The sequence below is a fragment of the Macaca thibetana genome, chromosome 8 (assembly GCF_024542745.1).
Source record: "Macaca thibetana thibetana isolate TM-01 chromosome 8, ASM2454274v1, whole genome shotgun sequence".
Taxonomy (NCBI): Eukaryota; Metazoa; Chordata; class Mammalia; order Primates; family Cercopithecidae; genus Macaca; species Macaca thibetana.
In genome coordinates, this window is record NC_065585.1 from 134,213,942 (window position 1) to 134,228,183 (window position 14,242).

Here is a 14,242-nt window from a genome sequence, read left to right on the forward strand (position 1 = left end):
TTCACTATGTTGGCCAGGCTGGACTCAAACTCCTGACCTCAAGTGATCTGCCTACTTCAGCCTCCCAAACTGCTGGGATTATAGGCGTGAGCCACCGCAGCTGGCCAGATTATTCAATTTTAAGGTCTTATGTGCCGCATAACGTGATTGCCTTTCTAAAAGAATTATTTATTCATTGAAGGCTGAAGCAAGATTCTCTTGAAGTTCTTTTTTGTCCTTGATAAAATATTTACTTTTCTTGTTTTATCCTCCTACGAGATCCCTCCTGTCCATGCCCATGACCTAGATTGGTCTCTGGCCTTGAGCCTCAGCAGAGCACGCTGGGTCCCAGGGCTCGTCCTCAATGCACCACACGCAGTTGGCTCAGGAACTGGCACCTCTGTGTCTTGAAGTGGGTGTGGATGGTAGGGAGGGGGACATGGAAAAGCAGGGGTACGAGGCTGATGCTGGCAGCAATGAAGACCTTGGTGATTCGTGGATCTTGGTGGAGACTGAGAGGGAGTGTAGAGGCGAAGAGAAACCACAGCATCATTCCTGATGGAGCCCCGTGTTACCCCTGGGCTCCTTTAGGGCACAAGAGTGCTGGGGCTGGACCATCTCCAGATTCCACCCTCTTCCTCCACAGCTGTGAGCAGAGCCCAGGCTGTCTGTCCCTCAGCATCCCCTTAATCTGTGGTACAATCATAGCCCCTGAATGTTAGGGCTGGAGGCAACTCAGAGACCATCCACCCACAGCCCTCATTGCACAGAGGAGACAGAAACAATGAGATGAAGTGACTGGTACAAGATTGCACCTTGGGCTGCAAAATTCATACCAAGTGATCCAGGGAGGCCTTTGAGGCATTGCATTCCCAAAACGCCTTCTAAATAGTCAGCCAGAGTTACAGAGTGGTGCTCAGAACAGGTTGCAGACGTTTATTGAATTCCATGTGATTTAAGTGTGGTTGGTGGGCAGCCCACACTGCCGCCGTGCGCTGCATGAGGACCCTGTGTGAAGGGGGCTTGTGGTAACGGAGCAGCTGGGCCTGGCCCAGGTGGATTCAGAGTCTCCCTCACTAGGAGAAGCCTGCGCCTTGGAAAGAATTCAACTCCTTGGTAGCGAGGGAAATGTTTGGGGCGTTTTATAGGTCTCCATGGCTGTGGTGTTTTCTGATGTTGAACCCAATAAAACTCGTAATGACACAGGATCTGCCAAGGGGATCGGACCTTCCCTTCTGGCACAAGGAACCATTCTGTTTCGGTATCTCAGGAAATGAGCAGAGGAAAATCCTTGTTATTTCAAGTGAACAGGGTCTGGGCAATGCCTCTATCCCTGGTCACCTTGACCATGCGCTACCTGTCGCTGAGTCTAATGGTTGCTCCAATTCAGCTGAAAGACACGACTCAGTAAATAGAGCCTTGATCTGTCCACGGGGTGCTCCTGTCTGCTGCCCCAGCAAATGCAAGAAAACCCGCTTGTCCTTTATGAGAGGGGCATTGGTATCTTAGTCCCATCCTAAAGGCAGAAGGATGCTAAACACGGGGACAAGCGTGTCTGGGGGCTATAGGCAAGAGCCCCGCAATGGCCTCCCCGAGGGATCTGAGGCCCAGCAGGTCATCCCAGGTCTCAGAAGCTTTGTAAGAGCAGAGTGGAGGATCCGTCTTGCATGCTGAGCTCTGAGCAGTGAGGGGAACAGCTGGGAGAGAGGCTGGGGTGCAAGTGACACTGCAGAGATGCTGCTCCCGGCCACAGCTGCCACTGTGGGCCTTCTCCATCCACTCAGCCCCTGTGACTGCACTGCCCCCACCTCTGGGCTAGAGTAGCCCAGAGCCTACTCTTTGGACCCATCCTGGCAAGTTGCTGATGGATACGCCTATGCAGCAGGGCCACTGCAGGCTTAGGAGGGCTCCATTTCAGCCCTGGCTGTGCATCAGAACGAGGCTGAGGGGTAAAAAACACAGATTCCTGGCCCTGTTTCAGACTTTCTGTATCATATGCAGGAGCCCAGGAAGCTGTTACAGTCCCAGATCATTTCTGATCCAACCCACCAGCCACCTCTACCTGCTCAAATCTAGGAGTTGCTGACCTCAGCCCCCTCCCCTTTCTGGGGAGCTCCCACTCCAGGGTCAATGCACACACATCACTTTCACCACCTCTGGAGTCCTCCCCCTCCCCCCACATCCCCCAACAAGCTGCTCCTCTGGGATTCCTTGCCCTAGTCTCTCCGCAGGGGCCAGCAGTCACTGCAAACACCCAGTCGCAATGTACCAAGAACTTTCAGGGTTTTGCCCTGTTTTGCTGGTTGGTGCCATGAGATGGAAGCTCTCCAGTGGGGTGTGCTGTCCCCTGGGCTGGGTGGAGGTGGCCACAGCACAGAAGGAAGATGGATCCTGGAAGTCCAGGTGGCCTGGGCTTGCATCCTCCCTGCCCCACTCCCGGCTGTGGACCTTGAGCAAACTTGACCTCCGTCAGCCTTTGTTTCTCTACCTGTAGAGGGGAGGCCTGGAAGCTGGCCTCCTGGGAGGCTTTGAGGATGAACAGGAGATGAGAGGTAGTGCCAGGGGTCAGGCATGTCAGTGACTCCACCTGAGTCCTCAGAGCTTGGGGGAGTGTCTGGGATGAAGTAAGCAGCCGGCGCACGGGGGTCCTCCCTGCTCCCCTTTAATTGCTTGTGTCTCTCTGGGGCATTCTTTTACTGTCTTTGGCTTCTTCGTTTGCTGCTGCCCTCATCTGGTGCCCGCCTCTATTTCCCCCTTCCTTCCATTTTCTTTAACTGCATCGTTTTTCTGTCTTTATAGGCCAGTCACTTACCTCCTTAATTTTCAGACTTTTATCTTTTCTAATATTGTATCAGCGCTTAAAATGCAATTTTCCCCACCACTGTAGTGCCTCATGTCATATGCGGCGTGCTGCACGCGGGGACGGCCCAGAGCAGCTTCCTGCAGCCTGTGTTCTTCAGAACACTGGCTTCAAACAGGAAATCAAACAGGGAATTGCTTTAGTTGTTCGTGGAATTGAGTGGGCTCCTGCTGGCATTTTAAAAACAAAATCATATAGAATAGAGAATACCCAGGGGCATTGCCTGTAGGAAAGGCTTTGGGAGGCTTTTGTCTCCTGGTGTGGAGATGCGTGTGCACTCGCGGGTCTGGGATGTCAGGCACTGTAGATGGAATGAAGGTTCATGTCCAGATGAACTGATAAGCAGATTGTGGCCTGTACATTCCATGGAATATCATTCGGCCTTTGAAAGGAAGGAAATTCCTTCACATACTGCCACATGGATGAATCCCGAAGACATGACGCTAAGAGGAAAGAGTCAGACACAAAGGAGAAACACTGCAATTCCATTTAAATGAGTCCCTAGAGTAGTCCCATTCGGAAACAGAAAGCAGAATGGGGGTGCCAGGGCCTGATGTCTTTCTCACTGTAACAAAGAACAGGAAGCCCAACAGACACTGTGGTGGACGCTCTCAGACCACACTGCACAGTGAGGACTTCACAGCCCCTGAGTCCTGCACTTGGAGGGTGGGTCTCATGACCGCCCTTCCCCCTTGCGGTGCAAAGAAAGTTCAGAAGGGCGGTGGTTGCCCTATTGCTGTCTCTCCCAGAGGATCTTTCTGACCTCCTCAAGGAACATGTATTAATGATCTATTGAGAGAAAGACAATCTAGTATGTCCTGTGTATTTTCTGTCTTCTCCCATTTTCCCAAGAACTATATTTGTTATAGCAGCCCTATTAAACTAACTCCCCAACCCAGCCCCCAGCCCCTGATGCCTGTTACTCTACCATCTGTGTCGATGAATAGGGCTACTTTAGGGACTTCATTTAGGTGGAATCATACAGTGTTTGTCCTTTTGTGTCTGGCTTATTTCACTTAGCACTATGCCTTCAAGGCTTACCCATGTTGTAGCATGGGCCAGAATTTCCTTCCTTTGTAAGACTGAATTCCACTGTACATACAGACCACATTGGGCTTATCCATTCATCTATCCATGGACACTGGCTGCTGCCACATTTTCACCACTGAGCAACACTGTTGTGGGCATGAGCGTACAAATACCTGCTCAAGTCCCTGCTTTCTGTCATTTTGGGTACATACCCAGAAGTGGCATTGCTGGATCATATGGTAATTCTATGTTTAATTTGTCGAGGAGACTCCATACAGGACTTTGGATTTTACTCCGAATGAGATGGGTGACACTGGGAAGTTCTGAGTAGGGAAGAGACATGATGGGACCTAACGTTTTTATAGGGTCAGAGTGAGCTGCCTTTGGGAATAGGCGGGTGGGACGACAGGGAAGAGGAGAGCAGGGAGGAGTTGCTGTGTGTATCCTGGAGAGAGTGAAGGTGGCTCAGGCCCGGCTCTCGGCCGAGGCAGAGAGATGTCCGTTTCTGGCTGCCTATGGATGGGAGAGCCAACAGATATCGGGGTTGCATGTGGATTTGTATGTGCAGAATAGGAGAGAAAAAGCATGAGGAAGAGAAGATGGAGCTGCCATTCACAGGGATGGAAATTGACCAGGAACTCAGCTCTGGCCATTTTAAGTCTGAGACATTTATTAGAAATCCAAGTGGCCACATCACTTGGTGACATTGTCAGCTGGTTCTCTGACTTCTACCAGCCACTTTCCCTGGCCTCTTTTCTGCATGAGCCTCCCAGCTGCCAAGCACGTCTGGATGCTCCAGATGCTTTCAGGTTCCCAGAGCCTCCTGCTGTGGTAGCTCAAGCCTTCCTCCCTGGCCTCATCTGCTTTCCCCCTGGTGTTTGAGAGAGAGCTTTTCTTAGGTGTGTGGGAGGAAACAGCATGTTGGGGGGGGGGGGGCCAGGAGACAGCCACCCAGCCCTTGACAAGACAGGGTATGGGTTCAGCTCCCGAAGACCCTCTTGCCTTCCCAGCCAAGCCAGAGACTTGCAGGCTGCTGAACGCACCCAAGGCAGCACCCATGGTACAGCCCTGGTGCTGCAGGCAAAGCTCTTGGTCCTGCCGCAGGGAGAAAGTCTATGCTCCAAGGCCCCGAAAGCTTGAACCTGAGTCAAGGGTCACCTTTCAGAGCTGAGATTGACTGAACCTGAGTCAAGGGTCACCTTTCAGAGCTGAGATTGACTTCTGGAAAGCTAGAGAAGTGCATTTTCCCATAGCATTGAGAGCACCCCAGCCCTGTGCCCACCAAGGGAGGGAAGGGGGCTTCTAGAGGCATCATCAGAGCAAGATGTGAGCTGGCTTTGCTTCGACCTCACTGTCAGGGCCTGCCACAGATGCCGGCACTCAGAGCTCACTCTGCAGAGGAGGGAACCGAGGCTGGGAGGGGTGAGAGAGCGTGCAGGGTACATGGTGGGTGAATAAGTGAGTCAGGCCCAGTTCTCCTGGGTCCCAGGTGTGCCGGCAGCCTGCACAGAGTGGCCTTGGCTTGGGGGTGTTTCCCCACAAAGCATGGACCCTCAGAATCAGACCCCAGCTGAGACGAAGCACCAGCTGGATTGCTTTTTAGACAGTGCATCCTGTTAGAGCTTAGGCTTCCCATAGCGAACATGCACTTTCATGTCAGTTTTTGCAATGCATTCAATTTTTTAGAAAACTTTCCTGTAGATGCCCGCTAGATACTAGGTTCTGATTCTGAACACAGACACCCCACTGTGGGTGGATTGGGAGGGGCAGAAGATTTTAATCTTTGGGAGGATTGAGGGGTGTCACTCCCCTGCACCTCTGAAGGTCACTGTCACCCTGTTGCTGGCATCTCAGCATTTCCATCCACTTCTCCATTTCCACTAACAACGCTCTCGCCCTGCTACGGCCACCTCTCACCGGTCTCCTGCGGTGGCCTCCTGTCTAGTGTCCTGCTTCACCGGCACCCCACAATCTCCTCCACACAACAGCTGCAGTGATCCCTTTAACGGTAAGTCAGCCCCTCCTTAAAACCATCCAATGGTCCAACACGGCATTTGGAAAGAAATCCCAACGCTTCCCCAGCCGGTCTCTGGGCCCTGCCCTCCTCTCGCCATCCCTGGCTGCTCCGCTCCAAGTACCGGGAGCTTCTTCCTGCTCCGGGAACCTGCCGAGCCTGTGCGCTTTTAGAGCCATTTCTGTGCTCTGCGCTCTGTGCTTCGCAAAGCCTTTCCCTGCCACTGAAGACTCCAGCATACATCGCACTCTCTGAAGAGGTCTTTCTCTTATCCGAATAGCCCTGGGCCTGTGCGATGATTCTGTCCCATCATCCTGTTTGAATTTCTTTGCGGCTCTTGCCTCTCCTAGAAATCAGCGGCCATTTACTTTGCTGGTCTGCTGTCTGCCTTCCCCTCCGCTCTCCTCCCTGCGTCAACTAGAACGTGGGCTCCATGGAGCAGGAGCTGCCCACTGTAGCCTCCAGCCTGGTGCAAGATCTATCTCAAAAGTTCTTGTTCAGGGGACAATGAATTCCTCAAAGGAAGGTATCAGACCCTCTCTGGGACTCCCCTGGGTGCTACAGGACCTCGCTGCCTTCATGTAGGGCTGCTGGGAGCCAACACTGTCACAGCCTTTCTGGACAGCAATTTGACAGTCTAGACCAGGAACCCCGAAACAGTTCCACGGTATTGGACTGAAGCAATTTTTCTTCTGAGAACCTAAACTGAGGGAAAAATTCTAAAATGTAGGCGATAATTCATACACAAATATTAGATGAAGCTATATACATACATCCACATGTTCACACATGCAGTAGGGAAATGTCTAAGGTGGTATTTGTTATAAGCTTGAATGATATAAAAAGGTTTATGGGATAGTATTACGTAATAAGAAACATACAGCAGTTTATGTAGAACATCGTAACAGTGTGTGTTTATTTAGAGGCCTCTGTGCTGGGCGCCGTAACAAGAACTTTACTTATCTTTCCTAATTCTCTGAACAGTGCGTGTTTATTTAGAGGCCTCTGTGCTGGGCACCGTAACAAGAACTTTACTTATCTTTCCTAATTCTCTGAACAGCCCTGTGAGGTAGTTATTACTATCTCAATTTTATTGACTGAGAAAATGAGACATGAACAGATCAAGGACGCTGACAAATGTGGCATAGTTTGTAAGTTGTAATGTGAGGATTTGAATCCGGAGCTGTCTCACTTCAAGCACTCTATTTAAACTCTACTGTATGCTGATTTTAGTTTCATAAACAACTTGAAAATGCGCATATCCCTTGCTGCCCCCACTACCAGAAAGACTAAGAAGGAATACACCAAAATATTCACAGAGATTGCCTCTGGGTATTGGGGTGATGGGAAATGTTTTCTTTATAATTTCCTATATTTAAATATTTTTCTGTAATGAGCACATATTATTTTCATGTAAAGTTTTGAGTTTTATCAAAAGATAAGTAGTCACACACAAACCACAGATAACTTTGACTTAATATAGAATCAAAAATACTTCTAAAAAACAAGAATTTGAATCAAATGTAACATTTAATATGACTAAGGAGGGCTCATTCCACTGTGAAAAGACAACTTAGCATTAAGAACCATATAGCCGGGCACAGTGGCTCACATGTGTAATCCCAGCACTTTGGGAGCCTAAGGTAGGAGGATCGCTTGAGCCCAGGATTTCGAGACCAGCCTGGTCAACATGGTGAAAACCTGTCTCTATAAAAATTACAAAAACTAGCCGGGTGTGGTGGTGCATGCCTGTAGTCCCAGCTACTTGGCAGGCTGAGGTGGGAGGATCACTTGAGCCCAGGAGGTCGAGGCTGCAGTGAGCCATGATCATGCTGCACACTTCCAGCCCGGGCAATGGAGCAAGACCTTGTCAAAAAAAAAAAAAAAAAAAAAAAAAAAAGAAAAGAAAAGGAAAAGAAAAAGAAAAAAAGGAAACATAATCAAAGGCATCCCTGTAAAAGCCTGTTGTAACCTAAAGAAAAAGGAAACTTCCTAGATGTCTTCTGCAAGACTATAGCCAAATTCAGAAGTGAGAGACACCTGCTAACACTGAGATAATTTAACTTTGTTTTGGGAATTCTTGGCAGTGTAATACAACAAGAAAAGGTAATACAACATCTACACATTTAGAAAAAAGACGTAACAGGTGATCTATTTGTCTTCCAAGGAAATCTAAGACAAGCAACTGAAAAGCTATTAGAGTTAGTAAGAGAACTGAAATACACAAAAATCAATAGCTTTCTTTTTTTTAACAATAACATTAGCAGTGCCAGTTCTCCAAAAATTGTATATGAATTTAAATTTAATGCCAATAAAAATGAATACAGGAATTTATAGCTTGTCAAAATTATAGCCTTAAGTTAAATCAGAAAAATGAATGAGAAAGAATAATGAAGAAACTCTTTTAAAAAAGAACTGAAACTGTATCATTAAACTGGAGTAATTAATTTACGTGGTTCTATGCAGGAAAAGACAGAGTCCAGAAATAGGCCCGTGATTATGTGGGAATTGAGCAAGTGATAAGGAAGGCAATTCAAATCAGTAAGAAGGAAGGCTTTTAAAAAATGTATTATCTAATATTTGATTTGTCAAGTCATTAAATAATTATCTATATCCTAAAGATATCCTGTATGTTTTCTAAAAGTTTTAGTTTTTGCCTTTGATTTACAATTATTAAGATTTTTTTCTTGAGACAGAGCCTCACTCTGTCACCCAGGCTGGAGTGCAATGGAACCATTATGGCTCACTGCAGCCTTGACCTCCCAGACCCAAGCAATCCTCCCATCTAAGCCTCCCGAGTAGCTGGAACTACAGGTGTACATCATCATATCCAGCTAATCCTTCTATTTTTTTGTAGAGATGAGGTCCAACTCTGTTGCTCAGGCTGGTCTCCAATTCCTGGGCTTAAGTGATCCCCCCACCTTAGCCTCCCAAAGTGCCGGGGTTACAGGTGTGAGCCACTGCACCTGGACCATATTTATGTCTTTAATCAATTTGGATTCAATAGTCGAGAATGGTTCTGCAGTAAGGCCACAGTTTTATGTGAAGAAAAGAGTTTTCTCAGCTTCATTTATCGAGTGGCTCATACTGCCCTGGAGACCCACAGTGCCTACCCGGCATGTGCGTGAGGGTCCGTCTGGTACGCTCCGCTCACTTCTTGTTCTATTTTTACACTCCCTGGTCTGCTCCATCTTCATCACTGCAGCTTTTAGTAAGTGTGGACATCTGGGAGGGGACTCCTCTCTATCTTGGAGTTTTTTTCTTCATAGATATCTTTTCTATTTTTGAGCCTTTTCTTATTCATAAAATTTTGAGAACCAGCTTGTAAAATTCCTCAAAAACACCCTTTGGAACATAAATTGGAAATACATTTGATTTTTACATCATTTGGAGGTAATATGCCTCTTAATGATGAGTCCTCCTAATCACGGTAAATCCGTCTTTCCTCTTGTTAAGCCCTTCTTCTTTAATATCTTCCAGTAAAGTTTACATCTCCGTACAAGTTTGCACATATTTTATTAGGTACATTTCTAGGTAAATTATGTGTTTAGTTGGCATTGGAAATGAGCTTTTAAAAAAAACTACATTTTTCTAAATGGTCAAAATAAATGAATAGGCCATATACAGAAGCAAAGAATCCATATAACCCATGAACATCTCAAATATAATCAAGGGAAAACAAATTAAAACAAAAAGATTTCATTTATTATCTATTCCACTAATAAAACTAATGTTTGACAATAAGAGGTTTGGTGAGGATATGGGAAAATGAAAACTCTTAGGTATTGCTGGTGGGATGATAAATGGGTTCAATCACTTTGGGGAGCGTTTTGGAACTCCATAGTGCCACTGAAGGAACGTGGCCCACTGCCCTGTAAGTCCATAGGTAAATTAAATATCTAAATTCCCTATGCTGTTCGGAGAAACTCTTACATACGTGCAAAAGGGAGAGCGTATGAGGATGCCCATCCCAATGCATTTCACCATTTTGAAAAAGTGTCCCTTAGAAAATGAATGAATAAAATGAAGTTTATTCACTTAATAGAAAAGGATACAGAAAATAAAAAGAACTGGGAATCTATGTGTTACAATGAACAAATCTCAAAAACACATATTTTTGGAAAAAAAAAAGCAAGTTGCAAAAAGGTTACATACATTATGAAGCCATTTTTTAAAAGTCTAAAACACACAAAGCAGCAATATATATTGTTTATAATTGCTTATACATGTCATAAATGTCCAAAATCATACATGGTTAACACCTACTGACTCCATGATAATTATTAATTTTGGAGAGAAAGAGAGGAGAAAATAATGACTAATCTTTAGTTGTATCTTTGTATCTGGAACATAAAAAGAGAGAGGAAAGGAAGAGAAGGAAGGAAGTATACCAAAATATGAATATCTGTTTGATCTTAGCAGTGTCACGTTACTTTCTGTGCTTTTTTTACACATTTAAAATATTCATAGCTAATGGTGAAAAAAATTTTAAGTAGTTGTATATTTCTATCATCTTGGAGTGAGGAAGACATTAGCAAGTGTGAACAACAAAGGAAAGATTAATAGGAAAGATTAATAAATTGACTAGGTAGAAATGACAGCTTTTTCTGCATAATACATACCATGTTGTAATACGTAATACAAACACAAAGTTCAGTTGGGCATGGTAGCTCGCACCTGTAATCCCAGCACTTTGAGAGGCCAAGGCGGGAGGATCACTTGAGGTCAGGTGTTTTGAGTCCAGCCTGGCCAACATGGTGAAACCCTATCTCTACTAAAAAGACAAAAATTAGCAAGCATGGTGGTGGGTGCCTCTAGTCCCAGTTACTAGGGAGGCTAAGACAGGAGAATCACTTGAACCCCGGAAAAGGAGATTGCAGTGAGCTGAGATGGCGCCACTGCACTCTAGCCTGGATGGCAGGAGCAAGACTCCATCTCAAAACAAACAAAAAACATTAGTAAGTTAAAAAGCAAAGACTAAATTAAGAAAAATATTTACATTTATGACATTAATGTAAAAATTAAATATATTTATCATATAAAGAGGCCTTCCATGTCATTGAGAAAATGAAAAATACCTTAAAGTAAAAAGTGGTAGAAGACGTGGATGATCAAATCATAATATGAGAAACACAGTGGCTAATAAAGTACATGATAAAATCAATAGAAAAATAAATTAATACTATGTTGTTCATCACTTTTCACTCAGCAGATTGACAAAGTTGTTTTTTTATTATTATCTGTTATAAACCATTGTCCAGGGACTGGAGAACTGGCTTCCTTCATCACCGTGAGAATGTAAACCAGTCTTACCTTTATAAACATTAATTTAGCTTCATAGGTCAAGATCTTTAAAAATGTGCATATTCTTGAACATCATAATTCCATTTATGGAAACATAGCTTAAAATATTGGACAACTGAATATATACCTTACAAGATGTTTACTGTGGGTTTACTTGTAACAACCAAAGGTTGAAAATAACTTATTTGACCAATAGTGGTTAAATAAATTAATGGTAAATTTGTACAACAGCATGCAGTTATTAATATGGTTCAAAATTGTATTTACTTATATATAATTTATACTGTATTATTCACAGAAATAACCAAGTTATGACACAATATAAACAGTTTGGCCCATTTTTCAAGAGTATATTTATATGTAACACCTTTGAAAATGCATACACTGAATATTCACAATGATTTTCCATGGGTGGTAGGGTTGTAACTGATTTTTTTTCCTTTGCATAGACAAGAATTTTCTGATTTTCTACATGTGCAGTGCTTGCTTAATAAAAAGTGAGATTGAAAAGTAAAAGACCACTTTTTTGTAAGCCAGCTCAGAAAGGATGAAAAGAATAATAACCCTTATTAGAGAAAGTGCAGGGAAATACACACTTCTATACTGCTGTATGAAATGTCTAAAGGACAATTTGCCAAAATATATCAGAAGAGGTTTTGTATGCTCTTGAGCCTAGGAATTCCACTTGTGGGATTTTTTTTTTTTTTTTTTTTTTTTTGAGACGGAGTCTTGCTCTGTCACCCAGGCTGGAGTGTAATGGCGCGATCTAGGCTCACTGCAAGCTCCGTCTCCCGGGTTCAAGCAATTCTCCTACCTCAGCCTTGCGATTAGCTGGGATTACAGGCGCCCGCCACCAAGCCCGCTAACTTTTTTGTATTTTTAGTAGACACGGGGATTTTACCATATTGGTCAGGCTGGTCTCGAACTCCTGACCTTGTGCTCCACCCACCTCGACCTCCCAAAGTGCTGGGATTACAGGCGTGAGCCACCATGCTCGGCCCTGGGATTTTTAACCTCAACAAAAATTAAGGAAAGATATGAGGAAAGAGAAAGGGCGTGAGCAAAGGACATTTTTGCAGCATGCTTATGATCTTGAGAAAATGGAAACAGCTGGGGTGTGCGGCAAACGAAGTGGGGAAAATGACAACAGTTCATTAAACCTCACGATCGGATGCTGGCAGCCCCCCACAGGTTGCTGCAAACAAAACAGGGAACGACAGGAAAAAGATGACCGTGATATGCTCTGCTAAAAGCAGGTCACAAAACAGGATGTAGATAATGATCCCGTTTTGCTTTTTTACAAAAAAAAAAAAAAAAAAAAAAAGGCCATGGAAAATTACATATCAAGAATGTTCAGAGTGGCTCTCTCTGGATGATGGTGTTGGAGTTAATTTGTATCTTTCCGTCTGTTTTCTGAATTTCCTATATCAAAAGCAAATTGATTGTGTGAAGGGAAAAGCATATTTAATGCGATTCCTAAAAGGCTTAGCCCTCCCTGCATGGACTGAGCGCTGAAAGGAGGGTTCTGTCACCTCTTTTGTCCTGATCCTTGCCTTTTCTAATGTTGCTCAGTGGCATGCAGAGGTATTTACTTTAAGTAATTGCTTGTCTGTTTTTAATATCACATTTTGAAAAGGTATTTGGACAACATGAGTTTGTTACTTTGTGTTTAATCCAAATCCTTCAGAGGTACTTAAAGCAAAATGTAAAGTCCTCTTATCCCTTTGTGAATTTCAGTCCCCGGAAGTCTCACTGTTAGCAGTTTGATTTTACCAAAAATGCCCAGGCATTTCCTTTTCATCTGCAAATGTGTTAATAGACTCCTTTTTTAAAATTTCACACAACCGGGATTATATCATACAAAACATTCTGCAATTTACTCTTTCACGTAACAATAACATATCCTGGGCATTTCACTTTGCCAGTTCAGATCTCTTTTATCCTTTTACTAATTTATTTACCTATCGATTCATTTGCTTAACTAGATTTTATTATTATACAAGTTATCCATGAATATTGTTTTCAAAAATTTGAACAGTCAGAAAAGGTATAAACTGAAAACTCAAAAGTTAGCCTTCCCTGCCACCACTGACGTGCCCTCCTCAGAGGCAAGCGATGGAGCAGCTTTTGTGGGTTTGTTTATTTCTGAGACAGAGTCTCATTCTGTCGCCCAGGCTGGAGTGCAGTGGCATGATCTCGGCTTACTGTAACCTTTGCCTCCCTGGTTCAAGCGATTCTCCTGCCTTAGCCTCCTAAGTAGCTGGAATTACAGGCACCCACCACCACGTCTAGCTGATTTTTGTATTTTTAGCAGAGAAAGGGTTTCACCATGTTTTTATTAGAGACAGGATTTCATCATGTTGCCCAGGCTGGTCTCAAACTCCTGTCCTCAGATGATCCGCCCACCTCGGCCTCCCAAAGTGCTGGGATTACAGGGGTGAGGCACCACACCCAGCCACAGCTTTTGTTTTTAAACATCCTTTTCATTACAGTTACAATTTCAAGAAATACTAACGCCAATATCTCTGAGCTAAACACACTGACAGATGCAGAACACACTTCATCATGCGTCTCTTTTCTTACCTGACTTTCACCTGCACACGCCCCGCTCCATTTCCCAGATTTTTATCAGCTGCTTTGTATCCTTCTAGTGATTGATTTTATGACTTTAAATAATATATTCAAATGTTTATGTCTCAATTCATTAGCTTTAGGCAGCATCTAAAGTTGACACCTGCCCACCAACACTGCTTTCAAATTCACATCCTACTTTTTTGTTATACTATTATTTTTACATATGAAGGCTTATCATATTTATATTCTGGCCAGACATGGTGGCTCACACCTGTAATCCCAGCACTTTGGGAGGCCGAGGCAGGTGGATCACCTGAAGTCAGGAGTTTGAGACCAGCCTGGCCAACATGATGAAACCCTGTCTCTAATAAAAATACAAAAATTAGCTGGGCATTGTGGCATATGGCTGTAGTCCCAGCTACTTAGGAGGCTGAGGCAGGAGGATCACATGAACCCGGGAGGTGGAGGTTGCAATGAGCTGA

General features: G+C 44.4%; 2 protein-coding genes across 3 annotated transcripts in view; one reads left to right on the forward strand and one right to left on the reverse strand.

Moving 5' to 3' along the window:
- Positions 1 to 2,081, reverse strand: part of FAM167A (family with sequence similarity 167 member A) — a 93,965-nt gene extending 91,884 nt beyond the window's left edge. The window contains exon 1 of the mRNA XM_050801125.1: positions 2,067 to 2,081. The gene's annotated coding sequence lies outside the window, so the exon portion shown is untranslated. The remainder of the gene's footprint in view (positions 1 to 2,066) is intronic.
- The window catches only part of BLK (BLK proto-oncogene, Src family tyrosine kinase), a 76,074-nt gene that overhangs the window by 19,937 nt on the left and 41,895 nt on the right, over positions 1 to 14,242 (forward strand). The window lies entirely within an intron of this gene.